The following is a 22,159-nucleotide window of genomic DNA, read 5'->3' as shown; positions in this document are numbered from 1 at the left end:
AGGGATCTGGGGGACACCATTGCAGCAGGTGTAAAGTGGTAGATGTATATCCGGCGAAGCAGCCAACCACTCACGCCCACCGCATGAAGAGCGGGGACGATGCCTCCTTGCGACCACCTTTCATACGCCTCTTTCAAGTCAAGGAATAAGGTGGCCCATAGACATTTAGAGCATTTTTGGCGCATGTCGTACATTACTATGTTGACGACTTAATCAAGTAATGAGCGGTTGCGCCGAAAACCAGCCATAGCGTTTGGTGTTTGGACAGGTATTATGCTACTTCTGCTACCTATAGATGTGCAAGGATCATCCTTTACGTCCCCATGTAGCTATCAAATGTGATTGGGCCATGGGATGTAAGTTCCAAAGGAGACTTGCCAGATTTCAAAAACGGAACCAGACGACCAGTTTGGAGCTTGTGGGAGCCATGCCGTCTCGCCAGGATTCGTTTCGGAGATCGACTGGTAACACTTCGCCCCCGCTCACCAAGTCATCATGGCACCCCGCACGCAATTCCGTCAGGTCCAGGAGATAATGAGCGTCTGCACAAACCAAGTGTCGGCTTCAATTCTCGCATGTTGAATTTCAACGTACTCTGATGGTATCAGTTTTGACATCCGGTGTAACACACCTTCAGGTGCGAGCGAGGAGCAGGCGACAATTTACATTTGTAATGAAGGCCTCTAAATAACATCGGAGAAAATGTTCACTCGTGGCGTTTACGCGTGCTCATCATGCATTACAGTACATCACTCAATGGGCATAGTAAACCATGTAGCAGGATGCACAAAAGTTTTAATCCCATTATTTATAGACACCTCTCATGGAGCCCCCATTTGTCGTTACAGGTGTCTGTTACCTTTTCAAGTTGTTTGATGAAAAAGTTTGGGGAATGCAGGTGACCGCTATGCTACAGGTGTATATTGGGTGCTTTTTCGGATTCACGGGAGAAAAGACAGCGATTGTGTTATTGTCGGCTCTCAAGCTGTTTACCCTAGGGCTACTCCTCCTACGTAACAAGTACAGACACCGACGTCTCGGTTGTGCCGAACATTTCTACCGCAGCTGTTGTTATGCCAGGAAAATTTACCACCCAGTTCAAACCTCTCTTGACAACATTCATCGGCTGAAGCACTTGCAGCTCTTCATGCCGCACTGCATTTTATAAATAAATGACGAACAAATGCGTAAACCATATATATATATATATATATATATATATATATATATATATATATATATATTTGCTGTGCTGAATTCGATCGTAGATCTGCACTTGGAACTTTAAACTGAACTAGAATTCAAAAGTGCAGTGATGACCGGAGCAACAAGTGACATGCTAGAGAAGTATCGTATACTATTACTAATGATTAAATAACCAGTTAGTTATTTCATGCAATGTTTCCTTATGTAAGCGTTAAAGTTCCCTGACTTTCTTGTACTAGCAGACTTGTAAGGCTGTGTGGCTTAAAGGTGGGCAAAACGCAACAGTACTTACTGTTGCCTGTTTTGAAATAATGCTGACACAATCTGCATTTCTTGCGATTTGTTCAAAAACCTGCAATTTTTTCAGCCAGCTCATGCTCTAATAGTTGCGTAAAGATGTCAAAGACTTTTATCGAAGCAGGTAGCATAGTGCGCAATAAACGCACTTCTGTTCCTTCTTTAATTTATTTTTAGGTGAAGGCAACAGAGCCATGGGTGACACCAACTGCTACTCTTCTCTTTGCCATACAATAAACGTTGCCCAAAATATGGCAAGAATGTCTTCGCCTTGCACATGTTAAGCCAGCAATAGCTCGCTAGACCCGGATACTGAGGGCAATTTCACATTAACTTTAGACAGAACATTTCCAGCAGTGCCCGCGTGTTCCCTGCGCTCACATAACAAGGCATCTGAAAAAAAAAATGTTAGCATACAATTCGCGCACACACATACAGAAGCTTAGACTGAAACATCATATGCACATTTCATCCCACAAGTGGTACAATTCACTGGATGACATGGGGCACCCGTCATGTGCATAATAAAATTAAAATAATTAAGTTAAATGACGAGGTTTAACGCCCCGAGACCCCACAGTAGGTGGAGGGCTCAATATTAATTTCGACCACCTGGCGTTTTCCAGCGTGCGCCTAGTACACGAGAATTTTTTTTTTATGGGTACTTTTCGCACCCATCAAAATGCTGTCGCCGCGACCGGAAATCGAACCTGCGACCTAGTTCGCAGCAGCAGAACGCCATAGAGGCTCAGCCACCGCAGACCCACACTAACCATACCGCGTAAGCGTAATATTCCTCCAATAGTTTAATTTTTTTCTAAAGTTTTTAAACACTAGGACTTGCTGGCCTTGTAATACGCAAGCTGGCCATGGCCCACATCTTTTTTTTTTTTTTTTCCTTTTGTCGGGAGACAGCTATCTTCTGTCAAGAACGCATAGCTTATGCAATTAGGTATGTGCCTACGAGTAGACGGTTGCCTATGTGTACGAGGGAGACGGTACGGCCAGCGTCTTCCTCGAATTTTGTGCGGGAAAACAGCGCACTCTGGCTCATTTCTTATACTGAATATAAGGGTGCTTGCGGCACAACGCCTAGGCCGTGTTCTGTGCATTACCCTTATCCTTTCGACCCACATAGAAATGCACTATCGTATCTATACCATATAACAATCGAGGTTTGCTTGTCTTTCGAGACACGGCACGATGTTGCTGTGTCTGACGTGCGTACTTTTGATGAAGAGAAACTGTTCAGTACGCTGTGCTTAACCAGTTGGATGCAGGGTCTTTAACAAATGAATGCACGTGAATTCTACTTCTCCAAAGAGATAACAAACTCTTTACGAAACTTAATTAATTAATTACGAACTTAATGACGTCCGCCATTGAAGTTATTTCATAATGACAGGACAAAACGCGCGCACGCGGGGTGAAGAACAAAACAATACGCAAGCGAAAGAAGTTCCCTTCTTGAACTTAAAAAAAAAAAGCACACAAATAAGGAGTTGCCGCCAGGTAAAAGTAGTGATGGAGAAATGAAGGGAAGAGAAGTCGCAATGGTAAACGGGAACAGGTCCGAAGTCGCGGAGGGAGAGCAGGAAACGGTTGCTGCGAGACAAGGCGTCGGGAGCTCCGGCGCGTTAGGCCGGTCGTTTCGCGCCAAGGGAGACGCGAGCAGAGCGGAGGCACGCTTGCCAGCGAGAGACACAGGAAGCAAGCAGACAAACAAGAGAGCGTGGCTGCGACGGTGGGGGGAAAAACAGCAAAAAAAAAAAAAAAAGGGACGAGGACGCCAAAGACGGAGAGACGGCTACAGAGCCAGGAGCATTTGAAAACCACCCGAGGCAGCAATTCAAGATCGTTATCCCGGGCGCCATCCCAGCGCCCGGCACAAGGGTCCGAACAATCCTCGCCCGCGACTTTCCCCTTCTCCCCAACTTGCACTTCTCCGCATCTGGCACGGTCTTCGCTCTCCTCGCGACCATGCAGCGGCAACGGCATGCAGCGAGCCATATGAAAAGACCAAGAAGGGGAAAGCCAGAGGGTATAAAAAAAAAGAGAGAGAACGGGGCGAGGGGGGCAGAATGACGAGGCGGCGGCAGCAGTTGCAGCAGCAGAAGCAGCGTTGGGCTGCCGCCGCGGTGTGTACGCAAAAATAATATCCGTCTCCTCTCGTCGAGATAACCTCCTCGTCTTCCTCGGCGCACTTTCACTGGGTCGCGTCTCCTTCCCTCTCGGTTGTGATGGCGCCCGCTTTTCCCTCCGCGGCACGCGTCTCCATGGAGACGGCGAAATATCAAAACACAACCAGAGACAATAATAATGCTCGCCCAGCAGCACGAATACGTCAAAGTTGTCAATGGCAACCACACACATTTAATAACCGAAACTCTTCTCTTTTTCTCTCTCTCTCTCGTATTTTCTTTGTGTAGCTCATCGCTTCTCTTCTTTCTCTCGTTCTCCCTCGCTGCTTTTCCCCGAAGAGCGAGCGCGTTTTCGGCAGTCGCTGATTTCTCCCCCCCTCACGCGGCGCACTGTCGCCTGTCCTCGGCGCGCGTTGCTCCTCAGGCGGCGAAAGGAGGCGGCCGGGGGAAACAAGGCGCTGCTCCCGTTCCAGACAGAACTCGAGCCAAGTATATATGGGCGATGGTTGCGGGGGGAGAGGCGCGAGCGCAAAACCAACGGGCATAAAAGCAGCCCGCGAGGAGGGAGGAGGAAGGAGCAAAAAAGCGGAGGGAGTATAAGAGATTGCCAGGCGTAAGAGACCGGCAGGCACCACACTGCGCGCCTGAGAGCGCCAAGCGCGCCGGGCTCCGTGGTATGGGCACTGAAGAAAAGAATTAAGGAGAGCAGCGCGCTCGCTCGAACCGAATAATTAGATTCTCTCTCAGCTTTTATTCCAGGCCGAGGAGTTTCTTTCCGCGGGGACCCTTCTCGTGCTCTTGATTCTCCTCATTTATGTGCGTAGGTTTTCTTTTCTCGCCCCCTTCTTCTGCTCATTGATGAACACCAGCGAGAAGAAGAAGAAAACAAAATAACGCGAATAGAGGCGAATAGAGGCGAAACAGGCTGCGGCACAAACAAATAAGGGAAATGGGACGCCGCGGGGAAAGGCGCTGGGCAGGAACGAGAATGAAACGCAAGATGAAAGCGTTTGTTTGCTCTACGCGCAAACGCGAGAACTCGCCGGGGAATGAACGAACAAAGAGGCCAGTTTATTTCATAGGAGTCGTGCCTTCGTCAGAGGTGGGTTCTTTCGGGAAGGCTGAAATTTCTTTCTTGGCTTCGCCCGAGGATTGGAGCGGGCTGCGTCCGAGCGCTCGGTGCTGGTTTTCACAAAAGCCACTTGTATCATGGTCGCACGGGCCGACGGCGCAGCCAGCGCGAGCCTCGCATTCGAGACGAAGTATGCGAAAGCGAATCCAAGCACGTCTTTCTTGAGGCGTTTGTGGGTTCTTGCGCAGTCCCAGCAGAACTCTGGGCAAAGCGACTGATATGTTGACTTAAGCAGGAGGCAATGACTCAGTCGCGTCTATAGCTAAAATATTCGAACAGTGCTACGTGCAAGTCCCATCATCCGTGCTCTTATGAAATGCTAATGATAACGCCGCGCCATGCTACAATGACCTAACTGGGATGTGGTAACGAAACAGGCTATACGCCTCACTCAAAATTACCTAATTATAAGTGTCAGCAGCAATAGAGGCTACGGTATTCCCGTGACATAGCTTAAAGCAATGAAGTGAACGAAAGCTATATATGAGATGATCTCTGAAAAGCATTTCGAAGTAAAAGTCTGCTTGAGAGAATGAAGAGAGGGCAGGCAACGGCATTCATTTACATCAACAGTGCGCGAGGTCTCACGATACGGTAGACGGATAAGCAATGTACTTTTAAATCGGTGGGAAATGGGTGATTTGAATGTCCAGCTCTTGGTTTACACAAAACCTCTCCCCCCCCCCCCCCCGTACCCCCTTTCCACCGCCGGCCTCTTTTCTTTTTTTTTTTTCTTGCCAGAAGTAGCGGCTAACTTAATACACGGCCCAACAACCTTTTCATCATGCTTCTCAAAGAGAGTATTGTATAAAAAATAAACATTTGTGACACCATACTGATACTGTCCGGTGCACTACATTTCACGCGTTTACATCAGCTCCTTATCGGAAAGCTCGTCTAATAAGCTTCGCTTTTCTTTTGCCGCTCCTTGTTTCCCTAGCGGGCGTCAAGTGGAGCTTCGACTCACCGAACCTCACCGGTTCTGTTCTTTCATTTAAAAGCAATTTGCGCGGGGGCCTGCCGCCTCTAAAAATAAACCATAAAATAAACAATCGGGGCTCCTTTGCCACCAAAAGAAGAAAGCGGCGCGCGAACAGGGGAGCACAAAAAACTGCGGGAGCGCACAAAAGCCGAGTCGGATGCTCTGGAGCATGAAGAAAGCCCCGAGCTCAATATCCACCACATCTGAAGGAGAAGAGAGGAAGGAAACAAAGGAGCTCGCGAAACAACAACGCCGGCTAAGGAGAGCGAGGGCGAATCGAGCGAGACGGCAGGAATCGAGAAAACACACGCACCCGAACACACACACGCACAAAGGACGCAGCGAGATAATACTGTTGGCCCGAAATTATTTCTCAGCGGGAACATTGCAAGTGACAGGAAATTAAGAAAACAGAGGGTCACCTGCAGAGAGGGAAAGGGCGAGCACAAGAGGCACCGCTGCAAGAGAAATGGATTTCGCCGGAGCTGTTATTTTCCCGCCTCATCACCATCCTCGGGCCGGCTCCGCACTCGAGTGTTTGCCTTGCACGCCTCGTCCGTGCGCCTGGCCGGCCGTCCAGTGCGGCATAGCGGGAACACGGCGCTCCTGGCTCGGAGCTCCCAAGCAGCGGCACCGCACCTATACACCGGCGCAACACTTGTTCACGCGCTAGCTTCCAAGGCACTGACTCCTCTATAGGACGTCCCTGGTGTTTGTGGCACTCTGTTGCAGAGCATCTGCGCAACAACGCAATGGTCACCTCTTGCGGGAGCCACTGCAAGGGCGCCCTTTCAGCTGACCTTTCGAGTGCGTCTGTTTTGGGGGGCTATATAGGGTGTCCGATCGTTAGCCAGGCCCTTAAATGGCATCAATGCAACAACCTACGCAGCTTACAATGATTAGGCGTCGTTGCAGTTACCAGCCACAGCTGAGAATATATATATATATATATATATATATATATATATATATATATATATGTTGTGGGCTTTTGTGCTTACTTTTGTGCTTCAATGCATAAAACGACGTCTTGTTAAGAAAGTTACTGGAACGCCAATGCATTTCTCCGCAAAGTCCGGCAGTTATTATCTCGAAACTGGTGTCATCCTGAGAATTCGTTTTAAGTGGATCCGCCTTGCGAGATCTACGGCTAGAATTTGTAAATTGCAATATTGGCCGTAAGGTAATTAGCTAAGAACTTAATTAAGCATTTTTGTTAACTAGTTTATTATGCATTTCAATTTTTTGTGCAAGTAATGTCTGCCTCTTTGAGTAGACCAGCTCATGAACTAGAATTGTGCTATCTGCCACAGGCAACCTTTAAAAAATTTTTTAAGTGTTCGCTTAAATACCCGGTGTATGCGTTGTGTTTGGTTAACTAAACGTATCAGTAAGTCACGCTTTTTTTTTCTAACAAAACACGTTATACATAAATCGAGCGTCTTGAATATTGCAGCTAATTGGAAGTGCCCAATCACTGAACCATTCCTCATAAGATTCGCTGTCCTCGCATGAAAGCGAAAGGGAAGGCAAACTCGGTATTGTTTCACATCACCGCATTGCATGATTCTGCCAATTTTCGTTGCTCGTGTAGTCGCCTCTGACAGGCTAGCGTTATTAGAGGCGATCAGTTTTCATTAATAAATCATGGCGTGATTCATCGCTCGTGGGTGGCATCACCATGCCCAACCACGCACGTATCTCTCTATCGTATTTTTGAGATCACTCACCTCCTTGTTGTTCTGCTTTTTTTTTCCCCATGCCATTTTTTGGGGGGAACTACAGGGATTTTGGGAAAGAAAAAGAAAATGGGCGAAAAAAGGTGCCCTCTCCTTCGTTTTCCCGAGCCGTGGGTGCGGGAATTGTTAAGCCAAAAGGTTTTTCTTTTCATTTTTTTTTCTTTATGGGCGTGGGTGGATAGCCGGGCAGGCGTGTGGCTGGGTGTTCCAGCCGCGAGGCTGGGAAGGTAATAAAGCTGGGACTCTTTGAGCCGCGGCCACAGATTAGACGCCTGGACGCTAAGCGATTCGGCGTCGCGCGGGCGTCTGTCTGGCGATAATTAGGATCGTGCCTATCGGGGACGACGCACAGGACGAAAATGAGGAAAAAAGAAAACAAATCGTTCGAAAGAAGAAAGCGCTATGGCAGCTGCTGCCCCCCCCTAGCCTTCATTTTTCAAGTCCCGTGTCGTTCTTTACGATTGCGAATCTGGTCACGCCTTGATAAAAGATTCACGCGTCGTATATACTCGACTACTACATTGTATATCACGACAGAAACAGTAACGAGGTGGATGCCGGTCAGAGACTGATGCAGTGCATTTGGATCACCATCACCCTGATATAATACAAGTTTAGTGGCATCAGACCGAAATAACTCATTTGCTTTGACTTTCGGTATTATCTGATATCGATAAATTACAAAGAAGTTGCGCTTTCCATGAACTCATCAAATTTACAGGCATAGTGCTATCAAAGATAATGTTGCTTTTTTTTTCTTTGTTGTTTCTATTTGGTGCCTTGTCCCTGCTGGTTAGAATAAGCAGTGTAAAGCCGGTTTTCTCTGATTTCCTTTCCTTGCCTTTTCTTTTTTTTATGCTAGCTTAGATTTGTTGTTTTTTGTCGTTACTTTAGATATGTTTTTTTTTAGAAATGCAAAGCTGTGAGAAAAGGATAGGAACTAGAAATGAGTTCTAGAAAATTGTGCGCTGAAGTTGCATTGCAAAATCGCTTTCGGGCACTGACGTTTCGGGCACTGAACCGCAGAGAGTTCTAGCACTAATCATAAGGCTTCAGGGTTCATTTATAGCATTGCCGCCATACGGAACCAGCAGCACCCGACACTTGTAACTATTGTATCTGCTGCTTGAAAGCACGCGAATATGCTTGGATATTTTGAAGGCCAGCTCACCTGTTCCAAGCACTCACGCCGTATCATCTGCATTGCCGCGACTTCGCCACAGTCACATCGTCGGCTTCTTGAAACAACAGCAAGTTGAGACAAAACGGCACAGCGGTAAAGTTATCTGTCAACAGTAGACGGATCACCCCGTTGTCACAGCGCTGCGTGAGCCACGAAGCACCGCGTCTATGCAAAGCGCTGGCTCTAGCAGCGAGGCACATTTGTCGCCATCGGGGGAGTAAAATAAAGAAAACGCTCCATTGTGCGCGGCGCGAGCGCTGCACACCGACGAGGCGCGGGCTGTTTTAGGCGCGAGCATGTGTGCGCGTGCGCCGGCTCCCAGGCACAACGAAAGGGAGAAGCTGCCGGTATGGAAGGGTTGCCAGTGGAAGGGGGGAGAAGCAAGAAGGGGCCTTCACCCCTTTCATCTGGTGTATGTGTGGCGGCTCCGCGCTCGACGGGCGCGCGCGCGTGGTGAACGCGTGGCGCGGCATTCTCCCCATAGCTGCGCCGACCTTGACCCAGAAGAGTCGGCCTTCATTCATCACGCTTCCCCCGTTAGGCACCTTGTCCCTTTCAACCTCGCTTTCTAGACGCTTTCTACCGAGCCATTCTTCGGATCGCGTTTATCTAGACAACTCTCCCCTTTCTTCGACAACCGAGCGCCAACAATTTCCTGCTGCGGAGCGTTTTGCTCTCGCGCTCTCTGCGGGATCACCATTCATACATTGGCGGCGATATGACGGGGCCTTGGGTGCAAAAAGCATTCTGACAACTCCTGTTGCGTGGTTGCGTCTTTCTTTTTCTTTTCTTATTCTGCAACTGATATTTCAACCGAGAAAAGTGCTACTTATCGCAAGTGCGTTCTTATTGCCTGCCGATTGTGTCATGCATATTTAACTGTTTTGCATCTGGAGTAAACAAATGTAGGCAGACGAGACTCGGCCCTGTGCATCAATGATTATAGAGCGTCTGATCACAGCTAAGCGCCCTCACATGATAACTTGAATAGTTTACAATCTTCTATTTCCAGCAAGCCTTGTTTATTTTGATCTCATAAATTACAAATAAGGCGTAAATTGATGTACCAATTATATAATTTATGCAAATCTGCAAGTCAACTTGCGTGAAGGACGCAGCTAGCAGTGGCTTCAGTATTTATAGCAGTGATAAACGGAGTATCGTTGTTGTCCTTCAGCGGGAATATCTCCGCGTGGTGTTGCAGTGGAGCTCTAAAACGTCATAGGTGATGTAAGGCTTCCCGTAGCCTGTGTACCTCTACCAGCCTTGAAATCGTCAATTGTCCGCTCATTAACTCCTTACTGAAGATGTCACAAAGGGGGTTCGCTAATAAATCGTTAAGTATTCACCGCGAAATGCATACTACTGTAGAGGTCCTACTATATATATATATTGCCACGAGACGCTGCAGTAGCGAACGATGATGACAGGACTGACGAAGACGACGATCGCCGATAGTCGCGCGCACGGGCTTCATCTTGTATGCCTGTCTTCTGCCCGTTGTATATATATTGCAAATATATTGTCTAGTGTCTTTTCTCCCCGTAACATTTTGGTGGAGCGTGCGGGTTTTTCAAGTACCAAAACGGATTTACGCAGCGGACGCTCATTGGCTGCATCTACAATGCCAGCTAAAGGCGAGTACAAAACATTGAGTACAAACATATAAAGTACAAGTATAAAGTATATAAAACATATAAAGTACAAAAACATTGAGGGACTATCTAAGGGAGAAAAGTCAACTTCGAGTCGCCGCTCTCTTCATCTTACTCCGTACTGCACTTTCACCGCACTGCAGGCTTGCATGCGTTGAAGACGTAATGCAATGCGACATTGCGAGTTAAAGTGTAGAAAGAATTTTTGTTCCTCACTTAGCATAAAAACCACTGCAGATTCTTCTTCTTCATACATGAATTCCACGGTATTCTAATCCAGGGAAAACACTGGGAAGGCGAAAGATGGAAATTCAAGACGATGAGCAAAACGAGAACAATGTGAAAGCAGGAGCCAACGTTTGGACAACTGGACTTGTCTTTTTCAAGGCGACATATGCTCTGTCGGATATGTCACCTTGAGAAAGACAAGTTCACTTGTGCAAACGTTGGCTCCTGCTTTCACCTTGTTCTCGTTTTTCTAACAGCATCCTAATGTAGGACGCAGTGCGTAAGTACCTACCATGACTGAACAAGGCAAACTTCAGCGCAGAATTTCGTTCTGATTGCTTGTTCGAAACGACAATTTGCGCATTTTTACAACTTCCAAGATTGCTCTCTAGGCGTCTTAGGTGAGTTTTAGGGCATCAATATTGCTCTATTTTGCCACAAAGTCCAGCACTTGCCGGCGTTCTCACGGTGGTCGTCGTATCAATAGAATGTTACACCTAAGTATGTCACCAAAAGAGCTGAGAATTCTAACAAGAGCCCAAATTCCCGTGTTCTCTTCTGGACGGAAAAGACCATGTCACAAGTGTAGCCTACCATGTCAAACGTGCAGCAAACAGCAACACGAACAACAAGGGGGCTCCCGGGAAAGCCAGAGCACTCGAAACTGCTGAGGAGAGCAGAGATAGAGAGGGAAAAGCGAGGCGGAACTTTCGTCGCAAGTGAATGCCAACTATAATGTTGCCGAAACTGTGCTCTCGCGCTATTATGGGGGAAGGCAAGGAATGAATGTCACTCGCGGAAAGATCTTGGAGTACTATTTCAGCGCATACAGACGAGGACGCAAGAAGGCTCATGAAAGACACGGTGCCCTCTTGCGTCCTCGTCCGCATGCGCTGCAATAGTACTACAAGACGCCACGCCAACCAGCCCGCATTGCAACACTAATTGAGGATAGAGCTTCTACTAAGGGCAGGGTCTCTCGCCTCCTGGCACTGTCGCCTCAAACCGTTTAACTAGGTCCTCTTCGCTATTAGATAGCCATCTTGCAACATTCCTGTGGTAGAACACTCCCTGTGCACCGCTTTACAACTTTCAGTATACAAGAAAATACTCCAGTGAGGCCTGGTGATGAGCCTTTTAGGCGAAACAGCATAGGCTTCACATTTTCTGAAAGTTGAAGAGCCCTACGCTATGGCCACTGCAGGTCGCCCACGTCGAACACATCAATAGATGCAGTCAAATGGACAAACCACCAAGACCGGGGACAGCTACGACTCGTATTAAAAGTTGTTAAGAAATAAATAAATATATATATATATATATATATATATATATATATATATACGCCTTATGATGTGTTAAAACCCGAATTCCCCTTACAGGAAAAATTTATGTCGGCGTAAACGGGGCAAATAAAGATATCATACAACTTAACAACTGGCAAAACATCTTTTGAGCTAAAACAAACATCACTCTAAGCAGATGTCGGTTTGTACTGTTATCAAATGCACTTCTGCACCTGTTATTGAAGTAATTTTCTTTCCATTTTTTTTCAGTATTAGTGCTACATTTCTTATATATTTCGCTTTGTTGTCACATAAGCAGCTGCAAAGAAAGAAAGGAAGAATACTTCTACTTAACCCTGGAATGCCCAATGTAATATATGTGCTACGCTCAAAATTTTGATTTAAGCACGGAAAACTTGACACATAGCCAGTAGTAATGCTTTTGACAGGCTGGAGAGAGTTTTCTCCAGTTGTGGATTGTTCAGAAAAAATATTAGTAACTAATTAATTAGGGTACTAATAAAGTTATAACTAAAACATTTCATTGTTGTTGTTTTTTGGGATCTCCATGGCAACAAATAAAGGTGTGCAAATTGTTCTAATTTTTCTTGATTTGTAAGTGTGTGCGAGCATTACAGGGTTATAAGATACCCCTACAACTGCCGACGATAAACATAAGGGTTTAATGCCTGTAATTTAAGCAAGAAAGGCTTTATAGTTACGCACTAGATAATGAATGTTATACAGCTTCTTCTTCGACACCACGTTTTGATGTCAACTGCGGAATTAAGTGCTTACGCAGCGAACTTTCCTGTATTTTCTAGCACGAATAATACGTGAACGTATTTCCGGAAGGGTGCAATTAAGTTAAAATCTATTTAAACATAACAAAATGGTTGAACTCTACCTTTAGCGCGTTTTGCGTGGAAGGACCATCAAATGAGACATGTTCAAGTAGGCATGCACGTAGCACCCCTTTAAGTGTAGTGGCAAATGCCCTCGTGAGCAGTATGTGAAAGGGAGCAGTGAGTTAATTTTCCAGCAACAATTACTCGTGACATGACACGTGAATATTCGCCATATACGTAGACATTTCGTATCAGGCAATTAGACTATGTTCGGCAGAGCTGCTGCTCTGTTGAACAAGCTGCTGTGGCATATTCAACACATTTGTCTTCTCTTTCCTACTGCTCACGTTAGAATATCGGCGGAGCCGTCTTGGATAATACACCGCACAATCACTCTCACATCTTATGCTGAACGGCTCAGCTTAGTCCCACCATCCACTAAGTACGTGCCACTGCTTCTGCTTGGTTCGTATAAAGTTGCCGATTCTGCCAATATTAAAGATTCAAATATAAAAGCTTCTTCACATTATCACTTTCCTTACGAAGAATACACGATTCTTGTTGTGTTGATCAACCAATTTATATACCAAATCTTTGAGAACTGGGTAATGGAAATAACTTAGAAATGCCAATATGATAACATTCTGTGAAATCAAATGACAAAATCCAGCGATTGATAAATATATTGCACTTTATTAGGGTTCCAGATCTTGTTAAAGAAATCGAAATCATTTAGGCGGTAGTTTTACAAAAAAATAAGCACTAGTCCAGTTCAGTAGACCGATTACCCATTGCTTTAAAAAAGGAAGAAAAAAAAACATGAAGCGTACACAATAATGAATGTGATATGTAGCCCTCCTACATACAGACAAAATAAATAGAAAAAAGAAGACGTGGTAAGGGCGTTCTTTAACAAAGGGAAGGAGTGCCAGAAACCACACCTCATACTGGCCGACGCGATAATTCTGCGCTAGTAGGGGGGACGTACAAACCCAGGAAATGAGCGAATCAAAAGGGACCCTAGCGATAATTGCATAACTCATCGCCATCCCCTTCTTTTCTCTCATTCTATCAGAAGAAACAAAAAGCAATTCCTTTCGCTGCGCTAGACTAACGTGCGAGAAATGCTAATGTCTTTAAAGAGCATTATGGAAACCACAGTCCTATACAAAATGAGAGAGAGAGAGAGAGAGAAAAGCAGGCGTAATCTGGTTCGCGTTTGTGAGACAGTGCAAAACTCCGCCCCCGAAATCCTCACCTCATTTGATTCTTTTTATTTCATGGTGTTTTCCTAAAAGCCGCAGAGAAGAGCTTTTGTCCTTGGTTGTTGGCTGCTCTTTCGAGCTTCTCGGCACTGCGCCTAATGATAATACCTCGGCGTTCAATTTATAAAATAACCGAGAAGAAGAAAATCTGGTGAAATGGAGAGGAAAGAGGAAATCGCTATGGGTAAGAGCGAACGAAGTCCCCGGAAAAAGAAAAAAAAAAAAAGAATGCCAGTTTCTGTCTTCTCGCTTTTCATTACGCCCCTCCGCATCTTTTACTTCTGTTTTTTTTTTCGTCCCTCTCGCCCTCTTTCCCTTCGAAGCGCTGTCGGCTGCCTTTTGCGTTCTCTTCTTCGGCATCATCTTAGCGGAAATAATCCGGCCTCATCCATTCTCTCGCCCTCCGCAGCCTTTGGCGCTATTTTCTGCCTGCGAAGCCGTCTTTCCCTGCAGGGAAAAACTTCGCCTCTCGACTCCTTCCGGCGCGCTTTTCCCCATCGTCCTCTTTCTCCCCCTCAAGCGGTGGCGCTGTGTGCAAATGAGAGCGCACGCGCGGCGCACTCTTTAATAATTCTCCGTAGTAATTACGCAGTCTGCGCAGGCGCAGCGCGTCTCGCAGCGGGCCCCCGCCCTTTCCTTCCCCGTGCATTCCTTTCCCCTCGGTTTCCCTCCTCTTCGCCGCTTCTGTCCTCCCGCTCGCTGTTCGCTCCTCTCCCCATCATTTGCTTCCAGAAAGGATTTTAATGGCGAGCACTCAGGAGCCCTGGCGTCTAGTTATTTCTTTCTCCTTCCTTCGACGCGAGCCGCCTTGAGGGATGGCGAAAGGAAAACCGAGAACAGCGAGTCGCCGTCGGCGCCAGCGGGGCCGAGGAGACGCAGCTTCATTTCGCCCGCATAATAATCCGCCATATTTTGCGCTCGACGCGCACACTTGGGGGTGATTGGTCCACCATCTTGAAATCTTTTCTAGCAAAGAACAAGGCATATGTGGAAGAGCTCCATGAAGCGTACGACACAAGGAATGTCGGGCGTCGCCTACTATGTCACAGAATAACTTAAAGAAATAGTGTTGTGGTATTTTTGAAGTAGAAGTTTTTGACACACAAGGTATATTTGAGGCCCAGTGCGATGAAGCGTATGTGTTAGTCTGTACCTTTAATCGCATCAGGCTCGAGAGGAAATATATTAACGCGTAGCTGGCGAAGTGCAAAACATTAAAAAATGTAACTATCGCTTGCCTCAGGTTCATACCTACAGTACCTGGAAAATAATTATTTTACAAATAAATATACAATCGCAAATTGTATTTGGCCCTATTCTTCAACCGTGTGCGGTTACTTTGTTAAAGAGGCTACGATCCCCCACACACAAAGGAAGCAACGATACTGGCCGTTACCGATAATGTTCGGCATGTCTTGCTTCAGCCGACGGATCTATTGCAGATTGGCGTGTCTTGTAGACAGGAGTGTACTGAGAGTTATACTGACTAACTTAAAGGGGGTTTTGCCACATCGACTCATTTCACTGAGCATTCTTATGGACATCTGTTTTCCAACTTTGTATTTGAAAACTTCCGCCATATACTAGGTTGGGCTGTGCATTTGCCTAAGCAATCACATGTTGTGGCCTGTAAAGCGTGCTTAACTGCACTTATGATGTTTAGCAGGAGAAGCCAATTGCTCCAATCAATGTTTGGAGTTGAGATGCACGGCCGCTGGATTTTCTTTAAAAAAAAAAAAAGGTTAGTGAATATTTTTTAAAGAGAATATGCTACTTTGTATCTTGCACCCTGGTTTACGTCGTCGGTGGCCAGATTTTTCTCGGTTGACGGCACCAGTTCTCGCGCGACCAAGTAGCGGGGCGCCTTCGTCGCTGCACGTCTACCAGCCCTTTGAGACGCACGTGGCTGTTGCATCAGAGCTTTGTGGAGCCGGGAGGTTAGCGGCTGTGGTCGGTGGTGACGCTGTCGCGTTGCTCCGTCGCCTGGGCTGACGGTTGAGGGGTGCCTTCGTGGCCAAAGTCTGCTGCGCGTCTCTTATCGAGATGTTCTGTTTCGTCTTGCCGGCTCACCGTGGCTTCGCTTAGACCGACTCCCACAGAACGTGGGGTCAGGTATGATTTAAATCAAATTGTCAGAAGAGTATCCGGCCTCCCTTGGAATAAACCAGTGGAGAATAAAGTGGAGGTGCCCCACCGTTGTCACGCCATTGTCGCCACGCTGTTCTGATTGCGTTGTCGTTATGCCGTTTTGGTCATGCTGCCACCCTCGTCGCATTGTCATCATATCCATCATCGTTATTTCATCGTCGTTGCATCGTCTTTGTCACGCCGACTCCATCTTCGCAGTCACGCTGTCATGCTGTCTATATGTGGACGATAATCATTAGGGCGCCATCATTAAACACTGATATCCACGTTAGCCTTATATTTCGGAAGTATTGACCACCGCGTGTTCATTTGTTTTCTGCAGTCCGCAAAGGTATTCGCTTACATTGACCTTTATCATCGATTGTGCGTGCAGCAATATTTATAGAATGCCTTAATTCCTGAATAATTTTTTATCAACGGCGCGTAATTTCACTGATATAATCCTAAAAGCTTTTTTTAAGGTAAGAAATGCATTAGTATGCCTTCAATCTGTCACGGCGACAAAAATATATATTATTCATTACAAATTAACATCGACAGCAATCTGCTTGATATCCCCCTAAATTCACAGTGCATCTTCGACTATTTCAGTTTGCGAAGGAGAACAATGCACTCTGTAACACGTCTACGATATTACGAGATAAAATGTTTAGTTTTATTGCAGTTCCTGTAAAATGTGCACAACGTCAACGTGATCAACCTTGTGTGTCACCGTGACTATGGTGTTCGCGCTAATTTTGCATGGATGTCATCCATTACAGATTCTGTTATATACATGTATATGTCTTTTTGTTTCACAAGGTGGTATGATGGAGGCTACAAAAAACGAATGTAACGTATGAGATACTGTTTATGGACCAGGAGGTGTCCCGAAGAGCTTTTGTAGTCAGCCTTAATCGCAGTTTGGTGAACTATACCTACAGCGGCTTTGTTCTTCACCGTGTTGATATTCATTGATCCCGATTAAAATTAATGACAAACAGAAATATGACAAATGACTAAGTCATGCTTAATGGACAATGAGTTCATCCGTGGTGGGGAGAGCTTTGTTTATATAACAACAGTGTTCACGGGCTCTATGCAAGCACAGCAGTAAACTGCATCAGGCGAAGCTGAATGTTTCTTATGAATGCTCCAGTACCAGTGCTCTCGCACACTATGGAAAACATGAAATGCGCTCAGTTCGCAATTACAGTCACAGACAGACGAAATAAGCACTCTACTCGTCCTATTATTTTTTAAATCAACAGCACCATTGGATAACACAAAGCTGTGGCGACCGGACATCATCCCCGAGAATTGAAGCTAGTCTTTACCGTCCTGCTGCAACTAAGCAGTTTGTTAATGAGTATGACACAAAATGTAATTGAATTTTTGCAAAGCTTTAGATGTAGTTTCTCACGCCAAACTAATGTTCAAACGAGAACTCCTTGTTGTCCCTAGCTTGCTCATATCCTAGGTTGCAGCTTATTTAACGGGTGGCAACTACTACGTAGTACTCGATGGACAGCCCTCTGTCCTGCTCCGGTCACCTCTGGCGTTTCTCAGGGCAGCGTGCTTGGCCCGCTGCTTTTTCGTATTTTCTCTAATTACATATTTGACGTAACTGGTACCCCGTTAATATTCATCTGTGTACCGACAATTGTATCATTTTTTAAATACATAAATACACCTAGTAATCAACTAGCATTTCATTTAGCCTTGAACGATATTCTTGCGTGCAGCAACAAATGAGGGGTGAAACTCGGCTCTGATAATTCTATGCTTTTACGTATAACTAGGAAAAAAAACTGAATTTTTTTATGACTTCAGTCACCCAGAAATCTTGACTGAGGTCAACGAATATAAGCATCATGGAATCACAATTGTTAACAATAATAATTAGAATAGCCATATTAGTAATGCTACCTCTCCTGCTTTTAGAAAACTATGTCTACTGCGCCATAAGCTTAAAGATGCATCCCTTATATAGAGTCATTAGCTTATGTAATCTTCATTCGACCCGAACTGGAATATTCTTGGGTTCTTTTGGGTCCGTTCACTAAAACTAGCGGTAATGCCCTTCATAAAATACAGAGAAGAGCCATTCTTCTTGTTTTCTTGAAATGCGATTGTGAGGAGTCTGTAATCGAGTTATTGCGCGCTAACGGATTTCACACCCTTCAAAATAGGCGAAACATACTTCGTCTGAAATTTCTTTATCCATAACTAAACCATCAACTTTCTCTAGATTCGATACCTCTTTCTTTCGGCATCCCGACAAACCCGTTATTCCCACCCTCTTACTCTCTGTCCTTACCTTGCCAGGACAACCCTTTTAAGTTCTCCTTTTTTTCCCAGAACAATCGAAGAATCTTTTCGCTATCTGAATTCTGCGGAATCACTTGAAACTCAAGTTCTCAATAATTGGTTCCAGGCTAAGTTGCTGTATTGTATTGTCTTGTCATTTCCTTATAGTTTCATTTCATTTAATGTTATAGTACTAGTGCTCTAGCCCTTGGTGTTCTATAAATAAATAAATAAATAAATAAATAAATAAATAAATAAATAAATAAATAAATAAATAAATAATAGAGTATTTCGAACTCTTAAGGGTCCAATCAATAGAGGGCTTTCAAAAATAAGTTCGACAAAAACATTTTCCTTGCAAAAAAAATAAAAAATAAATGAACAGAACAGAGCACACACCAATAAAGAAAACCAAATTACATTGACAATCTTTCATATTCTTTGTTACACAGCAGGAGAGGGAAGATAAGAATCGTGGGGTAACGCGTTTTACTCGTTGATTGTCCTACAAATAAGGTTCAGGAGGTTCTAGCCTCAGGAGGCGCACACTAAGAGGCTATAGTGAATATAGAACTCAGCGGCGGCGCCCGTAAGCAATTCGGAAAATAACAACTGGCATTCCTTTTCACTATCGTGAATTGTAAGGAACGAAGCAACTGCGTCCGCCGGTTGCGGTTTATTGAAATAATTGGTCAAAGATGGCGCCAGAGCGAGCCTTCGCCTCACGCGTTCTCTACCTCTTCGTCGTCTTCAGTTTTCATCACAAATACATGTAATTCTTCAAAACAGCGGCCATCCATGTGCCCAGTGATTACGGCTAAATTTGAAAAAAAAAATAAACACATGCAGATAAAAAAAAATCAAGAAGACATCAGAAACGCTTGTCTACTCTGCAAAATTAATTGCGTTACTGAATTTCAGTCGAAGAGACAATCAGTGAGCACTGAAAGTGATGCGACATTAGATCACCTTTTCCCCACAGAAAATGTCTGCTGAAAGGTAAAGATAAAATTGTGCGCCAAGCTATAGAGACGTTTTGTCTGTCTGTCTGTCTGTCTGTCTGTCTGTCTGTCTGTCTGTCTGTCTGTCTGTCTGTCTGTCTGTCTGTCTGTGTCTGTCTGTCTGTCTGTCTGTCTGTCTGTCTGTCTGTCTGTCTGTCTGTCTGTCTGTCTGTCTGTCTGTCTGTCTGTCTGTCTGTCTGTCTGTCTGTCTGTCTGTCTGTCTGTCTGTCTGTCTGTCTGTCTGTCTGTCTGTCTGTCTGTCTGTCTGTCTGTCTGTCTGTCTGTCTGTCTGTCTGTCTGTCTGTCTGTCTGTCTGTCTGTCTGTCTGTCTGTCTGTCTGTCTGTCTGTCTGTCTGTCTGTCTGTCTGTCTGTCTGTCTGTCTGTCTGTCTGTCTGTCTGTCTGTCTGTCTGTCTGTCTGTCTGTCTGTCTGTCTGTCTGTCTGTCTGTCTGTCTGTCTGTCTGTCTGTCTGTCTGTCTGTCTGTCTGTCTGTCTGTCTGTCTGTCTGTCTGTCTGTCTGTCTGTCTGTCTGTCTGTCTGTCTGTCTGTCTGTCTGTCTGTCTGTCTGTCTGTCTGTCTGTCTGTCTGTCTGTCTGTCTGTCTGTCTGTCTGTCTGTCTGTCTGTCTGTCTGTCTGTCTGTCTGTCTGTCTGTCTGTCTGTCTGTCTGTCTGTCTGTCTGTCTGTCTGTCTGTCTGTCTGTCTGTCTGTCTGTCTGTCTGTCTGTCTGTCTGTCTGTCTGTCTGTCTGTCTGTCTGTCTGTCTGTCTGTCTGTCTGTCTGTCTGTCTGTCTGTCTGTCTGTCTGTCTGTCTGTCTGTCTGTCTGTCTGTCTGTCTGTCTGTCTGTCTGTCTGTCTGTCTGTCTGTCTGTCTGTCTGTCTGTCTGTCTGTCTGTCTGTCTGTCTGTCTGTCTGTCTGTCTGTCTGTCTGTCTGTCTGTCTGTCTGTCTGTCTGTCTGTCTGTCTGTCTGTCTGTCTTTCTTTCTTTCTTTCTTTCTTTCTTTCTTTCTTTCTTTCATTCTTTCTTTCTTTCTTTCTTTCTTTCTTCCTTCCTTCTTCCTTCCTTTCTTTCTTTCTTTCTTTCTTTCTTTCTTTTCTTTTCTGCATGAGCAAGCCTTTATATTTAACTCTCTGTCGTGGAGACGGTTTCTTGATTTTACCTCTACCGAACTGTTCTTTACAGTTAGTTAAAGGCCAACTGCAACAAAATTTTGGGTCACGTGACAAGCCTCGATTCAGGTAGTGTGTATGCAGAAACGTCTAGGTATAAGATTTTACGGTTCAAAAATGTGTGGATGCATCACGAAAGTCTCGCGGAAGTAGGTGTTTTTGATCTCGGAGTGGACATACTGCGACTTACGTCATATCCGCTAACCCCCATGAGCACGCATCGTCTGATTAGGTGCCGAGAAAGGGCTGCTAATAAGACAATAAACCATTTACCAGGCCGGCAGCTTTGTGAAGGTTGTTTCAGTTGTATATTCCACTCATTTATTACCAAGTTAGACAAAGTGAAATGTTGCAGTTGGCATTTCGAAAATCTTACCGAAACTGGTGTATAAAATGCACTCTGTCAGTTATTAATTCGTTATATGATTTCATGAACGAATATTACTGGTATTTATTCGTGAACTCACACACCAAACTGGAATAATACTCAATTGTAGGTACAGTCAATATTAGAACTACATCCATGAGAAAAGAGCTACATTGACCGGTTGTAGGGATGTCTTTTCAAGCAGCCTAATTAGGAAAAAATCAAGGTATTATATAATTTCATATATTATTTTTCTGGCGCTTTTAAGCTGTTACAGCTTTCTCTTGCCACCATCCTACACACACACTACACACACACTACACACACACACAAGAGAGAAATTTTGGCCAATTCAAAATTCCACAGTGTAGGTATTTACTTGACCCTTTCTTACACTCATGAGGAACTAACCACAGTGAAACAATTCGACAACCTTCAAGCCGCGTTAGCACACAAACAAATACTCATTATTCTCCTCAGCAATCTCTTGTTGGAACAGCTTACCTAACAGGGTTGAGTGTTGTAATACCGTGGCATCTTTTGCTACCGAATTTCAAACCATTCATTTCTGTTCATGATTGCCTTTTTTTTTCACCTCTGTAACCACTCCTGCAAGGGCCGTTCGAGCGCGCAGTAGGTTCAAATAAAATTGTGTGCAATGCCATGTCTCTCTATCGCAAAAACTGGGAAGACGGCAACCGTGACATCAGAGTTGACAACTTAAGGTACATACAAATTCATCACATTTGTGAAATATACGAAGAGCTGAATAGTGCTAGACGAATTTCTTAGCAGGGGTGCCAACAATAAACATAACCATTTTTTTTTTATGTGGAAAGCTTTTGCGAAGCTTTTCCTGTAGGAGAGGAACAAGTATACCACACAGGATTAGTAGTCGAAAATAAACTCCGCAGTTATTACAAAGGTGAAGAAATAAAAGTGCAGAAATCTCTCCTCCTGCGATGGCATTTTTTTTTTTCATCAGGCTGATCTCTTAAAGATCCCGACGGTAAACAGAGCGACTGCTGTCGGCAGTAAATGCAGCGGCACGAAGAAAGGGTCTGAGCACCAACAGAAGCAACGATGGCGAACAAAACCTTCGGAAGAATTAAGCTTCGTTTCGCAAAGTGGAATTGGTCGAATGAAAGGAGGAAGCGGGCGTCCAGGCGTGTGTGCGGGGAACTCCGCTTTATTGCATGTAGCTTCGTGAATCGATACGTACACA

General features: G+C 45.1%; 1 long non-coding RNA gene across 1 annotated transcript in view; it reads right to left on the bottom strand.

Annotated features, from left to right (window-relative positions):
* Positions 1–376: 376 nt before the first annotated feature.
* LOC125946735 (uncharacterized) overlaps positions 377–22,159 on the bottom strand; it is a 169,583-nt gene continuing 147,800 nt past the window's right edge. The window contains exon 3 of the long non-coding RNA XR_007467832.1: positions 377–542. This is a non-coding gene — a long non-coding RNA (uncharacterized LOC125946735). The remainder of the gene's footprint in view (positions 543–22,159) is intronic.

The sequence above is a fragment of the Dermacentor silvarum genome, chromosome 1, assembly GCF_013339745.2.
Source record: "Dermacentor silvarum isolate Dsil-2018 chromosome 1, BIME_Dsil_1.4, whole genome shotgun sequence".
In the NCBI taxonomy this organism is placed as follows: Eukaryota; Metazoa; Arthropoda; class Arachnida; order Ixodida; family Ixodidae; genus Dermacentor; species Dermacentor silvarum.
Note: the sequence above shows the minus strand (reverse complement) of the source record. Positions and strands in the feature narration are given on the sequence as shown.